The 12245-nt window shown below is 44.1% G+C and overlaps 1 protein-coding gene and 1 long non-coding RNA gene across 2 annotated transcripts in view; one reads left to right on the plus strand and one right to left on the minus strand.

Annotated features, from left to right (window-relative positions):
- LOC139755435 (uncharacterized) overlaps window positions 1–12245 on the minus strand; it is an 81929-nt gene that overhangs the window by 61058 nt on the left and 8626 nt on the right. The window lies entirely within an intron of this gene.
- Cht5 (Chitinase 5) overlaps window positions 4966–12245 on the plus strand; it is a 31259-nt gene continuing 23979 nt past the window's right edge. The window contains exon 1 of the mRNA XM_071673739.1: window positions 4966–5124. The gene's annotated coding sequence lies outside the window, so the exon portion shown is untranslated. The remainder of the gene's footprint in view (window positions 5125–12245) is intronic.

Consider the following 12245-nt stretch of genomic DNA (forward strand, 5'->3'; position numbering starts at 1 on the left):
AGGTAATAACAAGTAGTGGTGATGTGAGAAGGAGATGGAGTGAGTATTTTGAGGGTTTGTTGAATGTGTTAGATGATAGAGTGGCAGATATAGGGTGTTTTGGTTGAGGTGGTGTGCGAAGTGAGAGGGTTAGGGAGAATGATTTGGTAAACAGAGAAGAGATAGTGAAAGCTTTGCGGGAGATGAAAGCCGGCAAGGCTGCGGGTTTGGATGGTATGGCAGTAGAATTTATTAAAAAAGGGGGTGACTGTGTTGTTGACTGGTTGGTGAGGATATTCAATGTATGTATGGCTCAAGGTGAAGTGCCTGAGGATTGGCGGAATGCATGCATTGTGCCATTGTACAAAGGCAAATGGGGTAAAGTTGAGCGTTCAAATTACAGAGGTATAAGTTTGCTGAGTTTTCCTGGAAATAGCAGGAAGAGCAGTGTGGTTTCAGAAGTGGTATAGGATGTGTGGATTAGGTGTTTGCTTTGAAGAATGTATGTGTGAAATACCTAGAAAAACAAATGGATTTGTATGTAGCATTTATGGATCTGGAGAAGGCATATGATAGAGTTGATAGAGATGCTCTGTGGAAGGTATTAAGAGTATATGGTGTGGGAGGCAAGCTGCTAGACACAGTGAAAAGTTTTTATCGAGGATGTAAGGTATGTGTACGAGTAGGAAGAGAGGAAAGTGATTGGTTCTCAGTGAATGTCGGTTTGCGGCAGGGGTGCGTGATGTCTCCATGGTTGTTTAATTTGCTTAAGGATGGGGTTGTTTGGGAAGTGAATGCAAGAGTTTTGGAGAGAGGGGCAAGTATGCAGTCTGTTGTGGATGAGAGCGCTTAGGAAGTGAGTCAGTTGTTGTTCGCTGATGATACAGAGCTGGTGGCTGATTCCGGTGAGAAACTGCAGAAACTGGTGACTGATTTTGGTAAAGTGTGTGAAAGAAGAAAGCTGAGAGTAAATGTGAATAAAAGCAAGGTTATTAGGTTCAGAAGGGTTGAGGGACAAGTCAATTGGGAGGTAAGTTTGAATGGAGAAAAACTGGAGGAAGTGAAGCGTTTTAGACATCTGGGAGTGGATTTGGCAGCGGATGGAACCATGGAAGCGGAAGTGAGTCACGGGGTGGGGGAGGGGGCGAAGGTTCTGGGAGAGTTGAAAAATATGTGGAAGGCGAGAACATAATTTCGGAGAGCAAAAAATGGGCATGTTTGAAGGAATAGTTGTTCCAATAATGTTATATGGTTGCGAGGCGTGGGCTATAGATGGGAATGTGCGGAGAAGGGTGGATGTGTTGGAAATGAGAATGTTTGAGGATAATATGTGGTGTGAGGTGGTTTGATCGAGTAAGTAATGAAAGGGTAAGAGAGATGTGTGGTAATAAAAAGAGTGTGGTTGAGAGAGCAAAAGAGGTTGTATTGAAATGGTTTAGTCACATGGAGAGAATGAGTGAGGAAAGATTGACAAAGAGGACATATGTGTCAGAGGTGGAGGGAACAAGGAGAAGTAGGAGACCAAATTGGAGGTGGAAGGATGGAGTGAAAAAGATTTTGAGCGATCGGGGAGGTGAAAGGCTTGCAAGAAATAGAGTGAATTGGAACGATGTGGTATACCGGGGTCGACGTGCTGTCAACGGATTGAACCAGGGTATGTGAAGCGTCCGGGGTAAACCATGGAAAGTTTTGTGGGGCCTGGATGTGGAATGGGAGCTGTGGTTTCGGTGCATTATACATGACAGCTAGAAACTGAGTGTGAACGAATGTGGCCTTTGTTGTCTTTTCCTAGTGCTACCTAGTGCGCGTGCGGGGGGAGGGGGTTGTCATTTCATGTGAGGCGGGATGGCGAGGGGAGTGAATAAAGGCAGCAAGCATTAATCATGTAAATGTGTATATATGTATATGTCTGTGTATGTATATATACGTATACGTTGAAATGTATAGGTATGTATATGTGCGTGTGTGGACGTGTATGTATATACATGTGTATGTGGGTGGGTTGGGCCATTCTTTCGTCTGTTTCCTTGCGCTACCTCGCTAACGCGGGAGACAGCGACAAATTATAATAAATAAATAAATAAATAAATAATATATATATATATATATATATATATATATATATATATATATATATATATATATATATATATAGTACAAAGGGAGCGTATTTTCATAGAATAGGCAGTGCCTCCAACAGTACGGATTCGAACCACTATCATTTGTGTGTGAGCTTGGCACGCTAACCCCAGCCTGGTCGCCGGCTACCCAGCTCCCGCACAAATGGTAGCGGGCCGAATCCTGGCTGTTGGAGGGCATTATGTGATATATATATATATATATATATATATATATATATATATATATATATATATATATATATATATATATATATATAGTTGACGAAGCTCCTGCGGCTTCAAGGCTGTCCTACGATCAGTAGCAGGGAAATGCTGGACGCCTTTGGAGTCATCACAGCCTTCTCTTAACAGTATAAATAATAACCTTCCCGCGCGTCCAGCAACACTGGAGGAGCGACAAAGGTCTCACGACCCCACATGACTTCCCTGTACGACTTGGCAATAATGTTGACACGGCAGACCTTAGCCCGTCATGATACAGTTCTGACCCAGCTGGAAGCGTACATAGTCTCCTGAAGGATGGCAACCAACAAGGGCTGTCCTCCAGTGTACAGGTGATATCTGCTGGACAACTAGAGTCGCCCACACAACCATACGAACACGACGGTGTGACCCTTAAGCACGACGATACGACCTGTGGAGGACAACTGAGTGACATTTGACCACGATGGAGAGAAGCCTTGAGTACGAGAATACGTACCTGGGGCACGAGAGTACGACTCTTGGGTACGGCGTCACCCCAAGGAGGAAGCTGAAGACCAGACCATTATACACGAGAGTCGTCTCGTCAAGCTCAAGGGTGACACCGTCAAGTTCAAGGGTGGCATCAGCATACTCAAGGGTGAGAGGCACTGTCGTGTTCAAGGGTGAGGCACCGTCGTGCTCAGGGGTCACTCCGTCATACCCAGGGGTGGCATAGTCATGGTCAAAAGCGGCATCATCATACTCAAGGGTGCCACCGTCATACTCAAGGGTCGTTTCGTCATACTCATGATGACACCATCATGCTCAAGGGTGGCACCGTTGTGCTTAAAGGCGGCATCATCGTACTTAAGGGTGGCACCGTTGTGCTTAAAGGCGACATCATCGTACTTAAGGGTGGCACCGTTGTGCTTAAAGGCGGCATCATCGTACTTAAGGGTGGCACCGTCAAACCTAAAAGGTTACTTGAGAATGTTAGTCGGTCACAACCTACTTAGGTCACCGCCCATCAGAACGCTCACCGCTGACGACGCAGGCCAGTCGCACACTGATCCAGCTACAGAGACACTGTACAGTACCACGGTGAATGTTGCTATCCCTTGTCCACCCAATGGCTCTCGCTGCTTCCAGGGAGGCCTTTGCTACTGACAAGAACCCAGAGTTCCTCAACCCTCACACCTGGTCCAAGTACTCGCCAACTATCCAGTAATTTCGGCCACCCGTTCGGAGTACTAGCCAACCCTCTGGAATTTTCAGACACCATCATTATCATCGTGGCTTTTCCTCCCGGCTGAAGTAAGGAACGGGTCGTCGAGGTGTGCCACAAACATCGATCTCCTATACTTAGTGAATCTCGCTTCGACTACCTCACCTTCAGGTGATACCTACATTGACAGACCTCACATATCCTTATTCAATTTGATGCACAGCAACGACGATTAGAAATCAATGGTCTTAACTCTCAAAAAAAAAAAAGCTACGAATTCAGGCACGAATCTAAAAGTCTACAAACTGAGTAGATTCAGATAAGGTTTCGTAATGCTCTTAAGATATCATAAATTAGTTTGGATCGTTAAGCATAAATACTGCCCAACGAATCTGTGCATTTCAGTAACTACAGATTATCATCATTATACATTTCGAGTGTCTTTTATATGAACAATATCTAATGTTTACTATAGATTTCTTAACGACGGTGCTTTTCTTGAAAATTATGTATCGCAGAACTACAAGGAAACTCACCAACCATTTCACGATCTCGCCAAAAGTCTGGAAAATTTTACTTCTGGAAGAGGGAACCACACGTTATACAAAGCCAAACAAGCGTACGTATGGGCTACAGAATCTGAGGTTTGCTTCGGTGATTCATAATACAAATATATGTCATTTCCTGGCGAGCCTCTCCAAGTCTCCTTCCCGCGCCCCTGGAGGTCAGGAAAGTTCCAAGAGACTACATCTGGCAACGCCGTCTTAATGCCCTCCTACCCTACTGGACGACCGACCATCACCTGCGCCTGCACCTCCCACTACACCTTCCCCCATCCCCATCATCACCATCACTAAATATATGAAAACCGAAAATTGAGGCCATTTTGCCTCCCTTCCGACCTGTCTCTCCAAATTCAAAATGTAAAGGCGGAATATTCAAAGAAAAACTGAGCCTGAAATTAGTTGTTAATGAGGAATATAGAGCAGTGTGTGTGGGTGTGTATCCGATTTGCACAGTATGTGGACGATCAGAACCAAAATCACAGTGACCCACTGCATCTTAACCTCCAACCATACTGAACTACCATGCCCACTACCATTATGACCCAACGTAACCACCACTAACCACCATCAACACCACACTGATCCATCACCATCACACACCATAGTCACTCACCATAACCATTAACATAGTGACATACTATCACCATCACCACAGTGACCCACTACAGCCCAGTACCATGGTGACCCTCTCTCAACCACTGGAGTGACCTACCTCAACAAGAACCAAAGTGACCCATGGTAACTACTAGCACCATAGACTCTGAGCGTAACCTTCACCAGGGTGACCCATGGTAACCGGCACCATACGCGCCCCAGCATTAGTACATTGCCCACCCTGGGCCCCAACTGGTAGGATCGGTGGAGGTCCTTGACCGAGGTAGCCAGTCAGTCGCCCCTGGGACCGAGTCGCGAGGTACCCGTCACACTGCAGTCAGCCCGCACCACCGGCGGACGGCTCGATCCTGTCTCCTCCTCTGGAACCCACTTAGGACCCGTGGAGGACCTCAAGGACTCCTACAGATACTTGCAAGTAAGTTCTGGGATCATCTTAAGACCTTTGTAACACTAGAAAGGCTCTGGGCTGTAACAGGGTCAATTAGTCATAGGTTTGGGGAAAACACTCACTTGTTCGTGGCCACACATGAACCCGTGAGGTCATGGAAAACCAATGAACTATAAACAAACAACCAACGAGACAAGCCACTCTCGCTAAGCGCAGCCTCGATCGCTCTATGCCAATTGAAACAAATTATCTTTATGTGCAAAAGATAAAAAGTACAACATAAGGATTGTCCCTTTCACCACGAGGGTAATATTGAAAAGTCTGAGAAAAAAGGGAAAAAATAAAAAAATCCAACAGCAAAGGCTGACGGCACCAGCTTTCGACAGGAGGCAAAATGCTCACTCCAGCACCTCACACTGAGTATACATGTTGGGCGAGGTCGGACGTTGCCTTAAGGAAGCGGCCACACACTCCCTGGAGCAACAAGCAGCAGCAACAGCAGCAGTATTGGTAGAGGCAAGCAATCACAAGTAGTAGCAGTTGCAGTAGGAGGAGTAATAACATTAGCAGCAATAGAAGCTGCAATAGTAGTCCCACCACCGCAACACCTGCAGTGAAGGTGTGCGGTTGAGTGAGCGGAGGCAGCTACTGGCTATCGCAACCCACCCGTCGGTGCGGTTGTGTCCTCGCCATACTCTCACTTCTGGACGTACACTATCATTCCTCGCTGAGGCCAAGACAGACACAACTTATCTCGGATTTTGGAAATACAAAATTGTAGTTACGTCAGTAATAATGAAATATAAGAACACTTTTTTTTACTATTACACGTCGCCGACGGAAGTCTACTAAGAATTAAGTGCGCGCAAAAGAGAACTTTTAATATTCTAGTTATTATGTATAGTACAGACGCACGGAAGGGAAGCTCTAAGCAAGCAGGATCGGAGATCGAGAACATGTTCTGGGACGAGAGGATGGCAAGAAATACAAGTCTTAGCACAGAATTCACTCCTTAGGATTAGGTTCATATGAAGGGCAGTGTTAGTCAGACGGATTTAAACTTAAAAAAAACATTCGCTCAATGACAATACTCAAACAAATAAAAACTTTTTATCAGCAAATACTGGCTGTAGGTATTCAAATGTCGAAGTATATGCAAGTCAGAAATGATCATTTGGTGTCAATAATACGTACTCTTGAAGATCCAGTGTCAGAGATTATGATCAAATTATCTATGATCAAATTATCAAATAATATCCTTATTCGAAATGATCGACCAATGTCAATAAGCATTTCAAAGTACATGTTGTGTCAGTGACAAACATTTCATTTTCCTATGGAATGAGATGGTCTTTCTTACTATCTGCTAACAGTTGTATGAAGATGGCAGGAGGAAGAAAATCATTTTGTGATTGTGTCTGGCATGGAAAGAATTTGCTACGCATTAATCCAGTACGAAGAAATTACCACACAGGTACAGAAAATGGTGTAACGAGATCAAGAGTATAAAAAACACATTAAATAAATCATCTGCAAAGACATCACTAATGACAGATATGGCTATTCTATATGCTTAATACATAAGTTTACACACGTACCGGGGATGAAATATGAAAGCAAGGATATATGGTTAATTGTAGTATATGAAAAAAATAATAACCTAGGGTTAACTGCAAAAATAACAACATAAAGACAGGAAACATTATATATTTATGAATACAGGATATATAAAAATATTCATTAAGGGAAAGACTACATGCGAGCCTAGCCCTCACACGGTCTAGGCCAACGGTGACGCTGGCGTAATGTAACCACGACAGACCGGATAAGGAAACAGTGACTAATGTGTTCTTACGGGGAGAAATTAGATGCAATGCACACTCCTATTTGTTCTGCATGCTCTATACGTCTATCTTGCTACGCCTTATACGCTTACTTTTCTTTCTATTTGCTCTACCCATCCATCAGTGTTTAGGCAACTGTTCACAATTACATTTTTGTGTTTATGGGATGCTTAATCCTCGGCTTAGGGTGGCATGTCATCACCTACTTTTAAGAAAGGTCAGTAACTGATGAACGGGTTTCTTGCATCTTCAAACTCCTCCAGCGTCCTTTACTGTGAACTCGAGGCATTTTGTCTCGACTCCCACTACCCAGTTTCTTGTACTAAGTTACGGCTTTATGCTGGATAAGTAAACATTGTGAATGAGAAATTTGTTTGCTGTGATCCTTATTTTCTCTATGGTATAATTCTTAGAGCTAAACTTCTTCCGTGTATCATAACCTCGTCCTTGCATCATCAAATGTTGAATTTCTCAGATCTAAATTTACCATAAATCGAGACACCACAAGGGAGCACACTAAGTTCAGCTGAAAATGCAAATTTCAAGTATTGGAGAGCAAGTCGTATGACTTTCAATATATCTTTTACATCTGGTGAAAAATGTAGCCAAAGAAAAATAACCAGGGTGTTGTCTGTTCTCTATAACAAAAATAGCATAAGCCAAAGAAGATACGAAGTTTAGTGTGGAACCAGACTTACGACGGAACTAATTTGGTGATCGTATGTGTATTTCCACATATCTGCTTGCATATATTTGTGCTACGCTTGCGTACTTAAGAATTCCTGTATAAGCTGGGACTGTTGTAAGGAAGGGTTTAATAGCCTTTAAATGAGCGTATCATCTTTGAGCCACATTGGAGATAACCACATTTAAAAGCTTGTCTTTGTCTTGTTCTTTGATTTAAGTCAGCTTGCCAAAGTCGATGGCCACTCTCCGGGCCGTCACAGAAGTGAGCGATGTTATTATAGTCAGCTGGCAACAGCCAGCTTGGCTAGCGCAACTGACCACTGTAGACATTCGCCAGTATATCTCGAAACGAATATGTGACCATCAAGTGTTTTAAAAACAAAGCTTGTCTGGAGTGAGATTTGTATAAATGATGTATCATGTAACAGACCTTCCCAGAGAGAAGAATATCTTACAAACTAAAATATGGCGATCTATATCTGCACATTTTCGTTTCTTAAACATTTTGTCACTGCCTTGCACTGATTCAACGGTAGTGGACTCATCGACAACGCTAGTTACTGTACAACTCATTAGTTTAAAAATAAAAAAGAAGATATCTTACATAAACACCGGTACTGACAGACGAACAGGTAAACAGAACTGATTATAGTTTCGAAATCCAACTTGATTACTATGAAAATACTGACATTAGTTCAGTGACCTACATAGTCTGATGTAATATCTCTTCTCAATCGAGCAGACGAACCTGTCTGTCTGTTCCTCAAAAAAGAGTATATATATATATATAAATATATATAAATATATATATATATATATATATATATATATATATATATATATATATATATATATATATACAAAGTTGTCCACTCTCTTGATATCGCAGAGGAAGAACGGTACATTTCAAGATAAGAATAAAAAGCAGTTTATCATAAGCGAGATGAGACTCATGCCACACTGTGTGACAGGTCTTTGCAGTAACCAGTCTTTAAATCATTCCTCCCCCCACCCTCCCCCTAAAGATTGCTCTAGGGGAAAGGTCCGTGAAATGCATTACCTATTACTGCAGGAACTTCCCATGACATCAGAATGCGACAGTCATTTTGCTTTATGACATACGAGGATGGCAATCACTGCCAGATGAGTGGAGATCTGATGGCCTCTGTAATCCGATCGTCACTTTGAACTCAACGTTTGAGTGATCGGAACGCCTGTACTCTTCTATGATCTTATAACGCTCAGCGATTTGTAGGTTTTAGTGTTCTGTTCTATCTCGTGGCTTAGATCTATATCTGCAAATGCCATGACGTCAACACTAACCGAATGCACTGGTCAAGGAAGGATCCTAGGCGAGGGGTGAACAAATATTTGGTCAAGTCACGACCAAATGGTTGGAAGGAACGCCATATCCACCGCGCATCAAGAATCGTTGTGACTGAGATTACAAAATGGTGTTCCTTTGTGAAATAAGAATGGTTGGATATACTACTAGGAATGTATTGAAAATATCTATATCGAGATTCATGCCAAAGAGTGAATTTCCTATAAGTCCTGACCCAGGGAAAGTTTCTGATTAAACCTTTTTATGAGGCTCGAACTCAGGCAAAGTCGATACAAGCTCATGGACTTCTGTCAGTCAGTTCCTTGTACACTGGGGAACAACTGTGTAAAGTTCAATGAGTATCTGATTTAGACTTTATAAGTTGTGACCAAGGTTAATTTGAAGGTTATAGTGTAACAACTCCCAACGACAGGGAAGGCGTTACTATTCAACCCAAAACCCACATAAAAAATTTGACGCATGTCTGTAACAATGTATTTTCTCACCTAAAAATCCCACCGTGACAGGTGACTGGCCACAGGTCACAAACAGACAACCGCCCATCCAATTTTCCTGCGCACTACGCTTCCATGAGTGCATCGAATTACGAGCCCTTGTACATACATATCCTGTTGAAAATCTCATACGTACCAGTGAAAATGTGAACCCTATGTTTCTGAGAAGAGAATCTGGTATGGCATTAGCCCGATGTTGACAGATACTAGAGAAGAAACAGCCAGTCTAGAGTAAAATGTGACTTGACACAGACTTCATGAAAACGATGACGAAGAACAGCTGTTGCCCTGAAACACGTATAAGTTGATGAACCAATGTTGGCATCAAGAATTTATCTACGCGTTTAGTTGACAGAATGACTCCAGGTTTTCGCTACCGGTACCAGATTCTAAAACAACACAGTGCTGACAGATCACGAAAGAAAGGACGATACTGCATTTCACAGTTGAACAAAAAAGTGAGAAAACTGAAAATCCTCGACTCGTTCAACCAAAGTAGGTACACTACCTCTTGTGATCCAACTGTGATAACTTGTTTCTGGCCAATGACGGCCCAGGGTAAGGATCAGGTGGACCACAGATAAAGTGTTGCAAGTAAAGGTTGAACAGTTCAATGATATTGCTAATGGGTGAATATCCCTCTGGACTAATGGGTCAGCGAAAGACTTGATGCATCTGCCACATAGGATAATGGCCTAATGGGTGAACAACAGAGTAAATATGGCTCCATTGCAGAACGGTTCACGAGGCGACCGGTTCACCTGTTAAGCGGTTTAACGGGCAAACGGCTCCGCAACGGAATGGTTACATGATAATGGTCCTTTAATGGTGCTTCTTTGCTCTTCGTCCTCGAGCGCAAACAATGTGTTTACACTACACAGTCTGCCTCGTCAACTATTGCAGCTTTGTCACTTTGCACACAAAGGTACCGTAACCCGTGTTATAATCTTTATATCACGTATTCAACGATCGTCTGTTGATGGAACTTTTGTGTCCTTGAAACCAGAACCCAAGAACAAATTACATCTCAGAACATGATCAAAATCAATGTCGCTCTTGACAATCCTGACGCGCACAGGAAAACATCGTCTTTAGCAGGGAAGATAGGTCGTTGTCGATAACCCAAGATCAAGAAGACAGGAGGAGAGGCTGGGAAAGAATAGCGTGGTGTGTGTGTGTTCGGTAGCATGAGGAGGGCGAGTGGGTAGGTTCTAACATACCAATACAATGCGGTTACCTGGCGGCCAAGGTTACTCGCGGTCAAGTTTGCTGGATGCTAATCTTACCAGCGGTCAACAATTTCGTAAACACACCCCTCTCGTTATACTGGGGAAAAGCGGGAGCCACGAATGTGTTGGCATGTGCTCGGGGGTTTGGGGAGTGAGTGGGTTGAGTACACGACCTAGCCAACAGGAGTAACGGAAGCCTGACCCTGTGGAGGTCAGTGAACTGTGGCCACGGTGGCTGGTGACTGGTCGTCCGGGACACTCAAAAGACCGGGGACGCACTGCTCCCAAAGCCCCAGCTGGACTGTCGCAACCTAGTCAGACTCTAGGCACGGCCGCCACCAACCGATTGCATTAGTTACCCTGGTAGATACGAGATATGTGAACGATCTACCACACACACGCTCAAAGAAAAAAAAAAAGAACCAATATCGTAGAGAGGTTATGTAGACGGCACCCGTTACGCGACGAAGGTGGAAGTAACTGTTGTTTTTGAAAAAAAAGACATGTTTATAACACACCATGCAAGTTGCATGTTGGTGTAGCTGGTGGCGTTGGAGAGAGAGTGGAGGGTGGGGGGAGGGAGGGATCGTGTGGCTCGTAGTGCTGGAGAGAGACGGGAAGGAAAGGGGTGTCACGCGGCTGGTGGAGACGGCTGTATGGCTGCTGGTGACTCGGAGAATCCCGGTGATTCTGGGAGGCCAGGTGATTCTGAGAGGCCAGGTGATTCTGGGAGGCCAAGTGGTTCTGAGAGATCAGGTGATTCTGGGAGGCCAGATGATTCTGAGAGGCCAGGTGATTCTGAGAGGCCAGGTGATTCTGGGAGGCCAAGTGGTATTAAGAGATCAGGTGATTCTGGGAGGCCAGGTGATTCTTCGAGGCCGGGTGGCTCTCGAGGGTTCGGTGACTCTTGAGGGGCCAGGTGGGGTTATGTAAGACGAGACGTAATTGCAACGTGGGTCTCCCGCTCTGCTAATGACGCAGCGCCGCGCCACAGCCCCAGGACACGATATGAAACCGTAACCTTCAGACTGGATCACAACTTTACTGACGGTACAAAAATCGGACACAAATAGTCAGTCTCAATATGTTCTCTGTTTAGTTACTCCCGAGACCAATGTAGCATACAGTACCTGAACTCAGATACGTACAAATGTACGGATGAATTCTGCATCACTCACGAACTGCGTATACACAAAATCCGAAAACAAATGGTCACCAATATGATCGAGCCACATCGACAGGTTGTCAGTAACAGAGGAAACGAGATCAACCTAAGGAGTTCTCTAACTCTTCATCAGCCCTTAACAAGGCAATTCATAAATGCAGAACTCTGTTCCACCAAACCAACTCACGTTTGGGTCATTTGTATTCGAACCTCACCACCGAGAGTGCCTGTCTGATGAATATCTTGATGTAACGGGCAGCACCTGACTCAGGCAGAGGGAGGTAGTTGGTAGTTCCTGCCCGGTAACTCCGCCCTAGGACTCCGTTAAGTCCCGTCTGAGCCTCTGAAAGTCCTGCCCAAGGTTGTGTGGAGGTCCTTAACCCT

Source organism: Panulirus ornatus, chromosome 19 (assembly GCF_036320965.1).
Source record: "Panulirus ornatus isolate Po-2019 chromosome 19, ASM3632096v1, whole genome shotgun sequence".
In the NCBI taxonomy this organism is placed as follows: Eukaryota; Metazoa; Arthropoda; class Malacostraca; order Decapoda; family Palinuridae; genus Panulirus; species Panulirus ornatus.